General features: G+C 40.7%; 1 long non-coding RNA gene across 1 annotated transcript; it reads right to left on the bottom strand.

The window, feature by feature from the left end:
• Positions 1–427: 427 nt before the first annotated feature.
• LOC119499879 lies at positions 428–18,627 on the bottom strand. Its single transcript, XR_005209468.1, has 3 exons — positions 18,474–18,627; positions 782–921; positions 428–674 (listed from the first exon to the last, which is right to left on the bottom strand). It is a non-coding gene; the product is annotated as an uncharacterized LOC119499879 (long non-coding RNA).
• Between the last annotated feature and the right edge of the window lie 245 nt (positions 18,628–18,872).

Raw genomic sequence — 18,872 nt, 5'->3', positions numbered from 1 at the left:
CCCAATATATACTTTTAATTGATATAACTTAATTTACCCACATGCAAAACCTAGCCCGTGACGGGAGACTTTGACCAATCACAGGTCATTTCATTTAGAGTGCGTTCCTATTGGCTGTGCTCCGGTTATGTGACTGGAACTTGGCATTCCTTCACCAGATTTCACAATGGCGGCGGCACCACAAACTTTCTCATTTTACAGCTAAACCGTGCACTACAAGATGATTCTGAAAACATTTGAGGAGAGAAATAGGCATTACAGTAACAGAATATTGATTCATATTTGATCAGCGCTGCCTAGTTTGACCGTTTGGTCGTAGTTCGCGAATGATTGACAGACGGCTCTCATAGACGGCAGCTGGACAGCAGACCTCGGATCAGCTCTTACTGCTTGTTTTCCTTGGGTTTGTGAAATCTTGCAGATGCCGTTAGGAGCACCGGAGGACACATGCTAGTTTTTATTTTAGGTTGGAACCCAAAAAGGAGACTGGCACAGGTAAGTAAAAAATTAAACAAAGTTTTTTTTCCAACAACTAGGAAAAAACACTAACTGGAGGGCAGGGAGCTGGTCGGCTTGTGGCTAGTAGAGAATGAAAACACGAGGACCGAGCACATGGGAAATCTCAGTCACTGGAGACGCGGAAGCAGCAGCAGCAGTGAGGCAAACCGGAAGATCTGCCAAGAGGACAAAAAAACACAAGTAAGTCAAAAAGATCACAAGCGAACACTACAAAAATCTCAATCTGGAAAAAACACTCAGAAGGAGGAACGCAGTGCACTACCAAACGAGATGGAATTATCTGGCAACGTAGTGGATAGGTGACCAGGCTTTTATGGGGAGGTTGATGAGGCGATTGGACAATGGTGTGCCTCGACTGCTGCTGAAGGCGGAACCAGCAACATCCCCTGCCACACACATGCCCTGCCAGGAGGAAAATACAGAGGGGAAGGGAACAGAGAGAGCAAGCAACACAAAAAATCCAACAATCTAAAACAAAAACAAACAGAATCATCACAACACAGAGACACGTGATTTTTTTCAGGTTATCCGTTTCATGTACTATTGTCGGGATATAGCGACTGTTTCATAATTTTTTTTTTTTTTAAAGGTCTCATATTATTCTCATTTCCAGGTTCACAGATGTATTTTAATGTTGTACTAGAACATGTTAACATGCTGTAATGTTCAAAAAAACCTTTATTCTTCTCATACTGTCTACCTCAGTCTGCCTGCATGAAGCTTCTTTCACCCTCTGTCTGAAAAACTCTGATTCAGAGCCTGTCTCCTCCCAGTCTGCTCTGATTGGTCAGCATTTCCTGGTCTCTGCTGTCAATCAAACGCCCTCAACACAGTGTCACTTTCTTCCCCTCCCTGCAGCTAGAGAGAGAGCAGGAAGAGAGTGACGTTCATCTCGGTGCTACTGCTTTTTACCGTGAATAATAAACTACTTAAAAGTTTATAAACCAGAAACTTCACCCAGCGCTCCTTCCCGGAGGAATCTGATCCGAAATCGGCGAGAAATTAACAACATATGCGGCCAAGATTCCAGGTTTTCCTGACTCTTTTGCTCCGGTAAATATGTTATTTTTAGCTCTATCACGTTAGCTCAGTATTTACGTTATGCATCAACTCTGTAAACCGTAAACATACACTCTGTTTTACGTTTGTCTTTACAGATCCATCTGTGAGAAATGACCGACAGAATCATCCCAGTGGAGAAGAAAACATTTGCTGTGAGCAGATAGTTAAATTTACATTGGAGATACAGAGCTAACCCGTTAGCATGTAGCTACATGCTACCGCTATGAGACGGTGTGTAAACACAGCGAACATCAGGGTGGAAAATAGAAGACGTGAAACAGTAGTCAGTTCATTATTTCTGGTAAAAGACACCTAATAAACGTAGTAAAGTAATCAGAGTACTGGTATATTATTTACTGCAGAAGCTGTCTCTGTGTTACCATGACTACAGACCGGTTAACGTTACACTCACCATAGCTTACCGTGCTGAAATAGACTTATCTAAAAATTGCTCAGTAACCACTGTATCAGCAGCTACTGGGAGGACTTACGTTATGTTATGTTTCAGAGTAATGGTTTTACTTGTCAGACAGTTATTGCCATATTTATGCTGTGAAATGTTTGTCAAAGCTGCAGGTTATCTGTTCACATTCAAAATGCTGTGTATATCAATATTGTCATCTGTCTACTCAAATAAAGTTTGACTGTGAAACAGAAATGTGTTGTGTTGCTTACAGTCACTATTTACTACCTGTACTCTTCTACATGCATGACATCAAATACATTTTTCATATCACCTGTTTAAACAGTGTAATTACATAAAACCTTTGTGAAAGAACATGTTATATTTAGATGATGGGAGTACATGAAGACTGTTCTGCTGGTTCTTGCAGACTAACAGAAGTAGGAGCAGACTTTGCTTATATACTGGAAAAACAAAGTTCGGAAACTTGTGTTTGGTGGATTATTTCTCTGTTGTTACAATGCTAATTGGCATTGTATTTTACATCGTTGGAAAGCCTGTTTATTTACCTTCGCAATGATGTCCAACTTGTAAGGATCATGCATTTGTTGGATGAGCAGCACAGCTGATTATGTGGGTAGCGCCCAAGAAAGATTTGCCAAAATGCTCTGTCAATGGTAAACAGTGTATTCTCATAAGGCTACCAGGAAGCCTGCAATGACTGCCCTTCACCGTCAGGCCCATTTGCTCTGGTGTCGACAACACAGACAATGGAACCTGAACATGTGGGGGAATGTCATGTTCAGTGATGAGTCCAGGTTCTGTCTGCCAAAGTTGGATTGCAGGGTCAAAGTATGGAGACGACGCGGAGAACGCTATGCTGATTGTTGCACCGATTGAGTAACAGCTTTTGGTGGGGGCATCTCCCTCACTGGCAAAACAAGGCTTGTCATCATTGAAGGCCATGTCAATGCAGTGAGATATCGGGATGAGATTCTGCAGCCAGTGGCGATCCCATATCTCCACAATCTGGCACCTAACTTCATCTTCCAAGATGACAACGCTCGCCCCCACAGAGCCAGGGTTATCACAGACTACCTCCACAATGTGGGAGTAGAGAGAATGGAACGGCCTGCCAAGAGTCCAGACCTCAACACAATTAAACAGAGTGACCAACACAACCTCGTTGGCTGACCTGCAACAAATCCTGGTTGAGGAATGGAACGCCATCCCACAGCAACGTGTGACCAGGTTGGTGACCAGCATGAGGAGGAGGTGCCAGGCTGTTGTGGCTGCGTATGGATCTTCCACCGCTACTGAGGCTCCTGACGGTGTATTAAATGAATAAAGTGTAAAATTGCCAATATGTCTTGTTTGTTCCTTGTTACTGATAGAGAATTCAATCATCCAATCCACCAAACAACTCAAAACAAGAGTCAATACCAGCAGGAGAATACACTGTTTACCATTGACGGAGCATTTTGGCAAATTTTTTTTGGGCGCTCCCCACGTAATCAGCTGTGCTGCTCATCCCACAAATGCATGATCCTTACAAGTTGGACATCATTGCGAAGGTAAATAAACAGGCTTTCCAACGATGTAAAATACAATACCAATTAGCATTGTAACAACAGAGAAATAATCCATCAAACACAAGTTTCCGAACTTTGTTTTTCCAGTTTAGTTACGAAGCGGATGGTGAGAGAGCCACTCTGCTAGGGTCACCTAGCTGGAGGTTTTTCTACCTAGTTCTAACCGTTCCACCAGGAAACTCTCATATGGCCTGAAAAATGTTTTCTACGTCACCAGTTTAAGGAAGTTCTACTCAGCGTTTTTTCAGACCCATTTTCTGAGAGATGGAGCAGGAGAAAAAGAGAGAGGATGGTCTTTTATGATACTATGGTGGCCTGTAGACACACTGGGGACAGATATTGATGTTTAAAAGACATGGAAAAGTGCATTATGCATAATAGGTGACCTTTAAAATCATATTTGCTCCAATCTCGCCTATTTCAGCTTTAACTTTTCTCTGTCTAAAATAAATATAAATGACATTTACGCCTCATCAACACTGGGAACGTCAGGGTTGCGTGGCCGCTTGAAGTCCCGCCTTTTCTTCTGTAACGTGTGCTGCGTGATTCACACGTCGGGTGTTCACACCAGCTGCGTTTCTGCTGCCAGCCCTTTCTTTCTACATAGAGTTTGCCTTTTAATGGCCATTTCATTTCATTATAAATGTCATTTATATTTATTTTAGACAGAGAAAGGTTAAGAACCATGTGGTAATTTGTAAATAATAGTAATAATCCACACTCAAAACCCCATATATTTATTCATTCATGGAGCTTTCCAAGTCACTGCATGCTCTACAACACTGTCCGGCATATACACACGTAGGCAAAATTGTTGGTACCCTTCCGTTAAAGAAAGAAAAACCTACAATGGTCACTGAAATAACTTGAAACTGACAAAAGTAATAATAAATAAAAATTCACTGAAAATTAACTAATGAAAATCAGATATTGTTTTTGAATTGTGGTTCAACAGAATCATTTTAAAAAACAAACTAATAAAACTGGCCTGGACAAAAATGATGGTACCCTTAACTTAATATTTAGTTGTACAACCTTTCGAGGCAATCACTTCAATCGAGTGATTTCTGTAACTCTCAATGAGACTTCTGCACCTGTCGACAGGTATTTTGGCCCACTCCTCGTGAGCAAACTGCTCCAGCTGTCTCAGGTTTGAAGGGTGCCTTCTCCGAATGCATGTTTCAGCTCCTTCCACAGATGTTCAATAGGATTTAGATCAGGGCTCATAGAAGGCCACTTCAGAATAGTCCAATATTTTGTTCTTAGCCATCCTTGGGTGTTTTTAGCTGTGTTTTGGGTCATTATCCTGTTTGAGGACCCATGACCTGCGACTGAGACCAAGCTTTCTGACACTGGGCAGCACATTTCGCTCCAGAATGCCTTGATTGTGTTCAGATTTCATTGTACCCTGCACAGATTCAAGACACCCTGTGCAAGATGCAGCAAAGCAGCCCCATAACATAACCTAGCCTCCTCCATGTTTCACATTAGGTACAGTGTTCTTTTCTTTGGATGCTTAATTTTTGCGTCTGTGAACATAGAGCTGATGTGACTTGCCAAAAAGCTCCAGTTTTGTCTCATCTGTCCAAAGGACATTCTCCCAAAAGCTTTGTGGCTTGTCAATATGCATTTTGGCAAATTCCAGTCTCGCTTTTTTATGATTTGCGTCCTCCTCGGTTGTCTTCCATTAAGTCTACTTTGGCTCAAACAGCGACGGATGGTGCGATCTGACACTGATGTACCTTGACCTTGGAGTTCACCTCTAATCTCTTTGGAAGTTGTTCTAGGCTCTTTGGTTACCATTCGTATTATCCGTCTCTTCGATTTGTCATCAATTTTCCTCTTGCGGCCACGTCCAGGGAGGTTGGCTACAGTCCCGTGGACCTTAAACTTCTGAATAATATGTGCAACTGTAGTCACAGGAACATCAAGCTGCTTGGAGATGGTCTTATAGCCTTTACCTTTAACATGCTTGTCTAAAATTGTCTTTCTAATCTCCTGAGACAACTCTCTCCTTAGCTTTCTGTGGTCCATGTTCAGTGTGGTACACACCATGATACCAAACAGCACAGTGACTACTTTTGACCCTTTAAATAGGCAGACTGACTGATTAAAAGTTTGAAGACACCTGTGATGCTATTTACAGGACACACCTCAGTTTAACATGTCCCTATGGTCAAATTATTTTCAATCTTTTCTAGGGGTACCATCATTTTTGTCCAGGCCAGTTTCATTAGTTTGTTTTTTAAAATGATTCTGTTGAACCACAATTCAAAAGCAATATCTGATTTTCATTAGTTAATTTTCAGTGAATTTGTATTTATTATAGCTTTTGTCAGTTTCAAGTTATTTCAGTGACCATTGTGGGTTTTTCTTTCTTTAACGGAAGGGTACCAACAATTTTGCCTACGTGTGTATTTCAGAATAAAAGCCTTGTGTTAACATATGAAGGAATTCTGTCCACAGAAAAAAAGCTTGAGGGTTTTTATTTTGAAATGAAAGCAGGATTTATTTATTTAATCTAAAAATAAGTCTTTACTTTTTTCATCTCCGTGACATATTCTACAGATAGACATTGACACCGTAGTAATGTAGCTGATGTGACGTCAATATACAGTCAGTAAATCACTTTCTCTGTCTGTTGTTGCTGTGAACCGCGCGGCACGCGTCAAAAATAGTGGAGACCTTGAATCTCTAGAAGAGACGCAGCTGAGGAGCGTGTCATGCGGACAGTGTGACTGCTCTAACCTGTTAACACGGACGCAGAAATAAAAAACAACAGGTAATGCAGCCACCACGCGCTGCTGACGTTCCTGGTGTGGATGAGGCTTTATAATGAAATTAAATGGCCATTATGAAAGGCAAACTCTATTTAAAAAGAGTGTATGTAAAAAAGAATGGACGAGCCACGAGTCACAGTGCTCACAACTGTTTCTGTGGGCATGTGTCACAGGCCTTACATCAGAATCAGAATCAGAAATACACCATTGATCCCCTGGGGGAAATTGGGGTGCTCTAAAGATTAGGAATGTAAGAAAATAGAAATAAAGGAGTATGTAACATGTAAATTATATACATAATGCTACAATATAAGAAAAATATATTTAGAGAAATAGAAGTACTACAATGAAAAATAAGAAAATTAAAATATATAAACACATATGAAATATCTACAAATATTTCTATTAAGATGTGCAATATATAGCAAAACCACAGTGCAAAAAAAGTACTGGGGCCAGATGTATAAATGATGTGTACGCACAAGAATCATGAAAACACCATTTCCCTTCCATAAACTGGTATTTATAGAAGAAGAACATGCTGTGAAGATGTATGTACCTCACTCATACAGACCAGGCGTACACATGTTCTTCTAGAGTTATCTGAGGGAGAACGAGAAACAAATAAAACAGTTTGTTTCAAGGTTTTTAGACCTGCCTCGAGACTGGTGAAGCAGGCAGACGTATTGACTAGGGATGTTCATAATTAACCATTTAACCGTTTAACCGTTAACCGACATTAAGCATTTTAAACGATTAACACTATCGGTTAAAACGGTTAAAAGAAATATTTATAATTAATTAAAAAGCTGAGCAGCTCAGAGGAGCGACTCGTCACTTTAATGAGAAAAGCTGGTCCACCTTAACAGCCCACCTTAAGAGGCGGAGCCGGAGTTGCAGGATAAAGGAAGTCAGCTCCAGTCTCTCCAGCTCGCTTGAGAGGAGTGGAGGAGTTGTAGTTTCGTAGCATTTATTCACTGACAAATAAACTGTACACACACTGCTACACCTACGATCACAGCTAGAACACCACCAACAACCTCACACTCACCGCCAACACACACACGGACACTCCTAATGTTAAGTCGTGCTGACAGACTGTATGTGTGTGGCGGTGGCGGCGCGCAAGAAGCCTCCGGCAATGCTAGAGCTGCTAACATAGCACAAACACACACACTGTTTGTTGGCCACTCGCTATCGTTAATCCAGGCAGACAGAGTGTTGTTACGCCGGGCAGACACACAGCTGACAACCTGCTAAACTAAACTAAATGTGCGGTGGAGACTTTTACTGGGAAAGTGGCTGCATGTCCGCGACACTACACGCAGCATCATAGCTGCTAAGTTAACGCTCTCGGACGGTGAACTGGAGACTCAGTTGTCTGTTGTGATCATACACTGCAGCTGGCGCGAGGCACAAATCTTGTCGGTTCACAGTTAATAATCGGTTAAAGAGGGTCGGTTAGGCTATCGGTTAAGAATTTTTTTCAAAATAAGCATCCTTAGTATTGACTAAAGGTACCAACTCCCCTCTTTTGCCTTGGTGAAGTCTCCATGCTCTTTCGCGTGATGTATTTTCAAATGTTTTATAAGATGGTGCTGGTGTTGAAATTGGCAACACTAGTGCCAGCCCTCGAAATGGAAGAATCACATACTGGACATATCGCTGTTTTACTTCTTGGATTTTCCACAGCGGAATACTGCCAGATGGCTGACATTTTCCTCACTCAGACTACCGTTACACTCTCCACTAGCGCCGCGCTGTTGACATGACAAACTACCTGCAGTCAGTTCTTCTTCGCTGCTCTAAATCAGTAGTTGCTAGTGGCAGCTATGATGCATCCAGGGACACAGCACAGTGAAGACTACTGTTTTGGAGCAGTGAAGAAAAATTGATTTGCGGTTAAACAGGTTGATTTTTTCTGGGTTAATAAATGATGCTATCGGATTGTTGCATAGACTGGAGTACTTGCTGATTTCCGATACAGAATTTTGGACTGTATCGGACACATTTCCAATACTGGTATCGGTATCGGAACAACTCTAATAATAATGAGTTGAAATATGTACTCAGTGAACATTTTGCTAATACGTTCAGTATGAACATGTTGTGACTGTGTAGATACATACAATTAAAAATGTTTCCTCATTATGTTGATAAAAAACAATCTGGAAGGCATTACGTTTTGTTCAAAATGTAGTTGCTGTTGCAAATTAGTATCATATCAATGTATTTTTTAGGAAACAGGGTTGTGTTGTAGCTGTAGACTGTGTTTGAGACATGTTAATGTGAGTGTGTTTTGTTATAGCTGTCAATGGATTCAAATATTTAATTGCAATAAAATTGCATGATTGTTTGTATCATTATTTAACCTCCTTTGCGACTAGCTAGTATGACATGGTTGGACTCAATAGATTCCTTATGTTATCTAGTTTAATATGATGCCATCTATTATGATGGCATCATATTAAATATAATGATATATGATGATCTTCACTATAGCTTTAAAACTGCCCCCGCTACAACCTCTAAAAGAATGATTGCATTAATGCGTTACAGAAATTAGTGGTGTTAAAACTAATATGCGTTAACGTTGACAGCCCTATTTTTTACCTTCATGTTCATGTAAAGGTTCCATGAGTGCACATGCTCAATATGTGGCATAGGTAGGACATCCACCCGAGTGGGTGATTTGTGGTGTCATGGACATGTTATGGTGACAAAAAAAGGGAAGTCATCCATCATGATGGGAATAACTCCAGCTTGAGACACCGTATCCTTCCCACTAGGAGCTTTTAGAGGAAACAACAGCACACAAAGAGAGCTGTACAGTGTTCAGCCAACCTTTGACACTCAAATCACAAATCAGAGTAAAATAGAGACAGTCTGCAGTACTTCTCCCAGTTGTCGAGATGTTTGGGGAGAGACATAAACAACATTACAACCTTGTGTAAATCTTAGATACTGTATTTTGTGCTAACTTGGTAAAATCATATACTTGATTTATTCTTCTCACAGCTTTTAGACAACCAACAAGGATGGTGTTTTCAGTGTTTTCACCTGAGCTGAAGGATCCTCAGAGCTTCATGAGCCTTGAGGTAACCTTGGAATTTATAACAGACCATAACCGGGGGGGTGTACATTTAACCAACAAATGTTGATATCGACCAGTGTTTCAAAATGAAACACATTGCCACATATCAAAGCTCAGTAACAACCCTGTTTGTCCGAGGTAGAAAACAATAACAATTTAACTGGTGCTGGGCGTTAACCGGTGCACTCACACGGCTGTGAGAGCTGTGGAAATGATGCACATTGTGGAGCCATTTTCGGTGTCAATGATGGTTGTGACTCCCTCTAGGTCTCTGCAAACAAATGACCTTGCGGCTGAACATGGCGGGTTTTAGCTGGAAAAAGCACAGCAGCCACAAACCACAGGAGGTCTGTAAAGACCAGGAACTGTAAATGGTAAATTACACTCGGAACAAAAGCTGCTCGGGCGGATGGTGGATGTTTTGCTGTTAACAGGGAGTCATTCCAGGCAATTTAACAGGCACCTTGGGAAGTGCACCTTCTTCCTTTTTGGCCTCTGGTTGCTTGTTTCTCCCAACCTCCCTGCTTTTGGGCCCCCCCCCCCCCCTTCTTTTACCTTCACCACCCCAAGTTAGAGACCGTATCAGTGGTTAACACAACCTTCTCTTGCACATAAACAAACGGGGCTTTTAAAACTGAGTTGGCAGCTGTTCTGACAATGCAATTCCTGCATGAGCTCAAACAGTCTCTGCTTGTCTCTCTGTGTAACAACTGACACAAACAGCGACACAAACATGTTTAAATTTGCTCTCCTAATTTTGCCTCCCACCTCTGACAGGTCAGGCACACTAGGAGGAGTGATGCCACAACGCCGGCACTGACGACTACACACTGACCCGACACCTTGCCATACATCTGTCAGCTGCAAAACATGCACTCTCCAGTGACTTTCAGATAATTGCCACATTGTGACTGATTTGATTTGCATAACTAGATTTAATAAATCAGACACTGAATTGGAGAAAAAAAAAACCTGTGACGGTTATTGTACCACCAACTCTGGGTTGCAACTGTCCTCTGACCCCACTAATCAAAAGCATGCAGTACACGCGTGAGACTCGGAGAGATGTGCAAGGAACACTGTTGCATTATAGCTAATGAGGAGGCTAGCAAGGGCGGGTTTATACTTTATTTCTCACCTTCTTGCATCTTTGACGGAGATGGTATTCCACCCATTTAATGTTCCTACAGAATGCAATGTCTACTGAGCCGTCTCACACACCGCGCACACACTCTGCAATCAATCAGCTCAATTCATGTTCTTACTCTACTGCACACACATCCGAGTAGAAACGTGCTCGACAGGATTCTTGCTTCTTACATTGCTTCTCTTTTGAGCTGATCTCAACAGTCTACAGCAGGGCTCCGTTCTTCCTACATGGATGATTAAAGATATGCAGATCAAAATGTTGACCATTTCTCTGTCATTTTTGGTTCTTTCTTTGAGTTTTAGAGATTTTGTTTCCTGCATTCTGGTGACTTTTAAAGAATGAAAATAACAAAATAATAAGTACACTGCATTTTATTTTTTTGTTAAATATGCCCACTTGTAATTTTACTTATAATTCAAAGGACAGAAAACTGAATAATTTGCCCCTCTAGCGTGAACTTGTGTGTGACTCTTGTATAAACTAATAATCATCAGTTTTCATTCGTTCATTCATTTTTTTGCCCCTGCTTTAGTATTTCTTTCTCTTAGTACTCTCCCTTCTCTCACCCCCTGAGGGCCTTTTCAGACACAACGCAACAACGGCACCACTGACCTCTGAAACCCCTTATTTCCAATGGCTTGTGCCGCGCCACGCTGGCTTTGCTGTGATGTCTGACGAGCATAGCTCAAACGTGGTGTCGCGAGCAGCTCTCCTCCGCTGGGAAAAGACATTTGGTGTAGCACTATTGTCGTCCGGGTGGAAACAGTATGGCTTATGGCTAATACACGCTAACAGAAAGGAAAAAAAAGGTGTGGAAAATTGCCATAAATTGGGAGAAATGACTCTGGAAGGAAACCGGGAGGGCAATGAAAAACGTGAGTCTCCCGGGAAAATTGGGAGGATGTCACGTATGCTTAAAATCTGGAATCTGGAATTGTTGTAAGAGCCACAAGTCCCTGAGCCCAAAGTCTATTGTACGTCCACCTCACAAATCATGCACCAACATCACTCGTAGTCTAACCACATTAACTGGTAATGTCATTGTTCAACAGTGCTGAAAGTGTGGAAACATTGGTGCACGATGTAGAAATAAATAGCACCAGTAACAGGGCTTGGTGTACTTTAAAAAAATTGCGCTACCTGTACCTTCAAAGATATACTAATACCAATAGAGTACTTTGTATTTTTTTTTTACTACTTAATTTGATACCCATCATGTGAATGGTATCTGTGAGTGCCCCACTAGCTAATAGAGTGTTACAGGAATGAGTCCTAAAACCCGGAAAGGAGTTAGCATTTTATCACTTCCGGTTCCCTCGTCTGGAAGTCAATGTGTTTTTTGAATGGGCTTTTAGTTAGATGCCTGAAATAAGGTCTGTGGTTAACACAAGCTGAAGATATTTTAACATTGTGTTATAAGACATTAACTACATCAGTAACTACCCCACTCATGATCTTTGAAGCCTGTATGTGTTTTAAAAGAGGCGGTTGCTAACAAGTGGCTAAATGAGACTACTAAACGTCATCACGCCGACACGTCTACATTACAGCCTCATTGTGTATATGTTACAGGTGCCGCATGGCAGCACTAATATAACAGTTATAGTCCTGAAATTCAGGAAAGAAGAGATGAGTCAGTGAGACGTGGCTAGTTTCACCAAAGTCCTCTGTAATAATTGAATTACTTATTTTCACACGTTCCAAGTGCATCTGTTTTTCTTTTGCATCTCTGCACATTCAATGTCTCTCTGAAAGAAATATAAATTCCATTATAATGTCCACATGGATACACCCATGAAATCAGCATCCATTTAAACATGACCTACCGTCTCAGTAGTATCTAAACATATCTCTGCAAATATTACACTTTAAACTGTAGCAGATAAACTCATCTTTTAGAAGACTTTTCTAATTTAACCCTGTTGGTTAACTATTACATGCACTTACAAAAAGACAAAGCCGAGATAACTTGCAACATGAACCGATCTAATGTTGGAGCCAATTAACCAAAAATAACCCATGCAAAATTATCGCGGAGTCGCCAGAGCTAAAAATAGCCGCTAGCACATTAGCAGCGTGGCCATTACAACAGCTTTTACTGTCGCAAAATCATTTACATGCTTTAAAACACATACTTTACCATCAACGTACTGAACACTGACATTTCGGCTGCTTTTATACCTCTCTAACCTGAAATTCAGGGAAGAAGAGATGAGTCAGCGAGACGTGGTTAGTTTCACCAAAGTCCCCTGTAATAAGGGAGGAAACAGAAACTCCCGGACCTGTAACTACAGTCTCTGGCTAAACCACAGCCTTACACTGTCACCTACTGTTACAGAGTAGACAGAACATCAGATACGTTTACTTTCTTAGCGAAAACTGTGTTCAACTTAACTGATTACATTGTTTTAAATTACCAGCAGATACACAGAATTAAATATGATTTGACAAAATAAATATTACACAAATGTGACCACACGTTAGTGGGCGTCACATATACTCGCGCTCATGTGACCGGGGTGTAGTTCGTTTACAGACTAACGTTAGCTTTTTAAAAGTGCTTCTCATTTGTGAAGATTATCTTGCAGAACAAAACGTGTCAGTATCATAAACATTTGTTTCCCACAGAGCTTATTTTCTGCAATAATACAAAACCCAATGGAAAAATCCCATTGGCTTTTTGTCGAGGGAACAGATGGCGATGCTCACTTCCTGGTTAGCTTACAAATGTACATCTTCCCTGGAGCACTCTATTGCCGGCGCTTTGCACTGCGCTGATATGGCAGTTACCGCTGATAGCGCAGATTGGATACTGCTTGGTACTGGGTTATTACGGTCGATACCTGAAGTACCGATTCCCAGCCCTACTCCCAACACACCTATCTCATGTCACGGCAATCACATGATCGCTCATATAATCATTTGGATGCTGATCGTGATTTTTCTATTCATTTGCCTTAATTTCAAAATAAGAGTGCACTGTTAAAATCAATCTTCTGAACTGCGTTCAAAGAACCAAATTAGCTGGTTGAGAGTAAACAGGGTTATTTAAGTTATTTATATTAGTTAAACCACGTTTTAAAGATAGGGCCCTGGTCCGAGTAGGTATTAGTCACACACTGTTACTCACACACTACATTTATACAAATAAACAGGCTGTATGAATTATTGAAAAAGAGCACAACAATTTGATTGAGATGGACTTGTGATTGAGAGGGGCAGATGTGGCTCAAGTGTTGAAGTGGGTTGGCCATGAGTTGTACTTGTAGTTGTAGTGGAGAGATTTGAATCTCTGCTTTTTCTGTCCTCACGCCAACATGTCCTTGAGCTAAACTCAGTCTACCTACATTTCTTTCATGGGTTTCAAATGTAGTTAGAATTGTCATATTTTAATGGAAGAAAAGCAATAAAAGAAAAAGAAGCCATAATTGCACCTGCAGTTGTCTGTTACCCAAGCATTGTTGTTACCGGGGCATTGCTGAGTCATATCTTCAGGCTGGCTGGAACATTTGGGTGGAGAATGTTAATGACGAAACATTACCCTTAAACAACTGTCACCGAGGTGCTGTTGGGGAAGGCACACACGTTCCAGTTGAGTAACTAATTGACGCACAGTGAAACACTGGTTGGCCCAAGATGCTCTGAGGTATGATTGTGTGTTTGCTGCATCAGTATAAGTGTTTAGTGAAAAGAGCGCATTCAGCAAACCTTCCCTGGGTTAATAAAAGTTGAAGTGGCTTTGGAGCGAACATATTTTTGCCATAGCCTTCGCTTGTGGGAGAAAAGTTCAGTAATCTATCCCTGGAGTAAAACGAAGGGGTTTAAACAGAAAACAGCTGCAAGGACAGTTCATGTTGTTGCCTGCTTGAACAGTAGCTTCCACTAAAGTACTAGAACTCATCTACAGAGAGGATCAGCACCAAGGACAGCACCAGAGTTTGGTCACAGTTTGTACTGTAGCAGGTTAGGCTGTTATTTAGTTTGGACCTCTCTGACTGCTTAGATTAACAGTTTAGTTTTTTATTTTAACCGTTTTTTAGGTAACACTTCATTTTACAGGTCCACAAATTTCATGGTAATTAGGTGATAATTAGCAAGGAACCTATTTTAAATTTCTTTGGAATTACTGCCGAGTTACTCCAATATTTACCTCAAAATTGATCGAAAATGACTTTATTATAACATTATTTAATAACGATATGCTAAAGAAGCATATAATGGTTGAAATAGGGCCCTTATGCCCCGGACACGCAGGGAACAGCAGGAGCGCGTGGTGGCTGCGTGGCGTGGAGGCTGTGTGATACACGCATCAGGCGTTCACATCAGCTGCATTTCAGCTGCGTGTCAGCTTGGTGTCTGCTGCGTTTCTGCTGCTGCTGTTAGCCCTTTCTTTCTACTTAGAGTTTGCCTTTTAATGGCCTTTTCATTTCATTATAAATATCATTCATATATATTTTAGACTAAGAAAGGTTCAGAAATGTGTGGTAATTTGTAAATAATATTAATAATCCACAATTAAAACTCCTTACTATATTCATTCACGGAGCTCTCCAAGTCACTGCATGTTCTACAGCACTGTCCGGCACATAGTTCAGAGTAAAAACTTGTTGTCATTGTTAACAAATGAAGGAATTCTGTCCATAGAGAAAACGCTTGAGGGCTTTTATTTTGAAATGAAAGCAGGAAGTGTTCATTTAAAAATAAGTCTTTACTTTTTTCATTTCCGTAACATATTCTACAGATGGACATTTGAAAATAAATAGTCAACGGCGAGAGACAAATATTTGTTTTGATCCTGTTTGAATTGCGTCATGAAACACACATGTTTGTCAATTAAAACATAATTGTACATGTCAAGAAAGTCTCAGTTTGTTGTAAAACTGTTGAAGTATTGGACTGTAAAAATATATAATTAGAAAGACTACACACCCAAAAGTCGCGTAAGTGACGTATCTCTCTCCGAAGCTACGATGTCTGTGTGTGTCGTTCTGCGATGTACTCACATGAGCAACGAGTCTCGCTCGTTCTTTCTCTTCCCGGCTGATAGAAAGACCAGGAGTCACTGGATAAAACACACCAGGTCAGATAACGTTCATCACTCCGCGGTTTCAAACAACGCTAAACGATGCTACGACAAACCTACGACAAACTAGGACTTTCTTGACTTGCAAAATTATGTTTTAAGTTGACAAACATCAAATCTGTGATTCATTCAAACATCAAAAATATTTCTCTCTCACAGTTGACTACCATACATATTTTTTCTTAAATAAGGTCCCATGAAGTTCACCGTAAGGGGCGGGACTTCGCCTCTCTAATATCCCGCACAGTCCGTGACGTAACTGTCACAGGTCTATTAAAACTTATAAAAACTACTTACAACCATTATGCATACTACAAAAGAGAGCAATCAGGATAGTAAATAATGTGGGATATAGGGAACACATGAACACACTGTTTTTGAAGTCACATGCATTGAAATTTATGGATTTGGTCAAATTTAAAACCGCAATAATTATGTTTAAAGCAAGACATAATTCACTTCCGGGCAATATTCAAAAAATGTTTTGTGACAGGGGTTATAATTTTTTTTTTTTTTTAAGTTATTTTTTTTGGGGGCATTTTCCATTTTTATGACAGGACAGTGGATAGAGTCTTGAAAGGGGGGAGAGAGAGAGTGGACGCGGAAAGGGCCACAGGCCGGATTCGAACCCGGGCCGCCGCGGTCAGGACCAAGCCTTAATACATGGACGCCCGCTCTACCAACTGAGCTAACCCAGGCGCCCGGGGGGTTATAATTTAAGAGGAAAACTTAATTTTAAAAAGCATTGTGTTCGTACAAAAAAGAAGAGTATGTGTATTTCAGTCTGTGGGGTGGATTTGTGGAATGGGTTAGGTGATGGGTTGAAGGGGAGCACAAATATAAATCAATTTAAAAAGCTATACAAAAAAGATATTTTTGGGAGGTATATGGTTGAGGAAGAGTTGTGTTAAAGGTTGGTTATATACTTTTTAACTCCGTATGGATTTGTGGGTTGTAAATAAACTTGGGATGCTGTTCATATATTCAACTTGGGATGTAAATAAATCTGGGATAGTTTTTATATTATATTATATTATCATTCTATGATATATGAGTTAATAGAGGAGAAGTGAAAGGGGTAGGGTAATATAAGTTTTTCTTCTACCTACTCCTTTTCGGACACTATAACTCTTGTTTTGTTTGTTATTATTTTGTATCTGTTTTTATTTATTATATGTTAGAAATAAAGTCTTTCATTCATTCATTCATTCATTTATTCAGGTCGCCGTAGCTCATAAACAAACTGTAGGACGGCAGCAGGAATGATTTCAGACACACCGGAGGTGACCGGCGGGCGAGAACTACACGGATGTGTGGCGAGACATCGAGGTGCGGGAGCTCTAGTCCTGAACGTCCGTGGTGAGGAAGAAAAAAGCGGTAGATGACGGAATGGTGAGGGACAACGTAGTGTAACGAACATAACAAGGCTGCCGAATGAGGGAGGCATCCGCCGTTACGTTACACGGAAACACACCGTGTTAATAATATCTCACGGTACCGCCAGCTGTACGCGCATCTGTTTTTAAAGTGTGTTTACACATCTTCTATTTGTTACGTTACCTTTTTAAACTTTTATCTTTCAAAATAAATCTGCTAAAAGATCCATCTGTTGCCTGTTCTCTCTGTTAAGAAACCCAGTCCTAGTTCATTACATTATCAAGCAATTAGCAAACTAAATGAAATATAATATTATTTTATTATGTTAGGCAAACATACTAACAAACTTACATTATCCAACAGTTGACACATGTCCAGCTGAAAAACTTTAGTAGGTCTACTATATGTAGTAAATCTTTGCTGGGATGGTGGAGTGAGTGAAATATACATTTCAGTCTTCAGAAGTGTCTAATCCGTTAAATGTAGCCTATATTATCACATTAGATAACACAATGTAGTCTAATATATGATAAATGGGTGCTGTAGATAGACAGAGGAAAAAAGGTTCATGTTGATGAATAGATACTGTAAATCTGTATGTTTGTATGTTTTTTGCATTCATTACAGCTCCATATATACAACACAGTTAAACATTTTATAAAGCTAAAAATGCTGTGTGTACTATATTTACACTGTATCCCAAAAACATGCATCAATCTGTGAAATTTTATGTTTTTGAACAAATTGATGATGTCACTATCATCTCCTCTCTCTGTAATCCTCCAGAGGTGTAACCCCCCCGCCCATTTCTAGCACCTGAGCTAATTGGTATGCATTGCTACCAGGTCTGACCCAGGTCATATCTGAATTGTCCTGACCAGGGTTCAACCCAGGTTGACTGGCTTGGTTTGATTTGACAAAAGGAGGGTTGGACCAGAGTAGGTTAACCCTGGTTATTGGTGTAAAAAGGGTATATTTTAGCACCGTTAAATGCAGTGTCTTGCAACAGCTTCTTGCACACAGCCTACTTTGTTCATTTGTAGTGCAATAAGAACATGCTTAAATCAGTATGTTTAATATGTTCAGTGCTAGTATATATTCTATTCATCATGCTGTAAGACTAACCCAAATGACTATATGGAAACAGACATAACAGTGGTGGTGGGTGGCAACATCACTGTTTAAAGTGAAACACTGAAAGTTCACAGTCTGTAGAGAATTTAAAGCCGCCTCTGCAGACTGTGCCTGTTACACTGGCGTCTGATTGTGGTGCATCACTCAAACCGCACGGCTGCATCAACCCCCTCCCGTCGAACCCTGCCACATGCTGAGGCCTGGGCTACTCTGTACTCCCTCACAATATGGCTGCCTGGTGCGCTGGGCACACACAGACATCAATTAGAGAAAGGTTACCTTGTGCTGCTGCTGCTGCTGGCTGCCTGTCTTCCTGGCTCCAAAAGAGGCAGAGAGTGAAAATATGAGAGGAAGAGATGACTTCTGTGGGCAATTTAATTCCGCCCTCTTACCCACAATGTACCCCCCCCACCCAACACCACCACAATCACAACCATTCTCCCTCTATTTTCCAAATCCAGCCAAGTGTTTGATTTTCAAAAGGTCACCTTCCAGCTCTGTCGTCGCTCTCAGATTCTTCCTAACCAATAAGAGTGTAAACAGAATAGATGCCGATTATTTACCTGGGAACCGCGGTGTGTTTTTTTCCAAAATGCAAATCTGAGTCTGAGCAATGAACTTGCCTTGGGTTCCAATGGTATTATTTAATTAGGCATGGTGGTATGGGGTTCAATATTT

The sequence above is a fragment of the Sebastes umbrosus genome, chromosome 13 (assembly GCF_015220745.1).
Source record: "Sebastes umbrosus isolate fSebUmb1 chromosome 13, fSebUmb1.pri, whole genome shotgun sequence".
Classification (NCBI taxonomy): Eukaryota; Metazoa; Chordata; class Actinopteri; order Perciformes; family Sebastidae; genus Sebastes; species Sebastes umbrosus.
The sequence above is the reverse complement of the archived record's forward strand: the minus strand, read 5'-3'. Positions and strand labels throughout refer to the sequence as shown.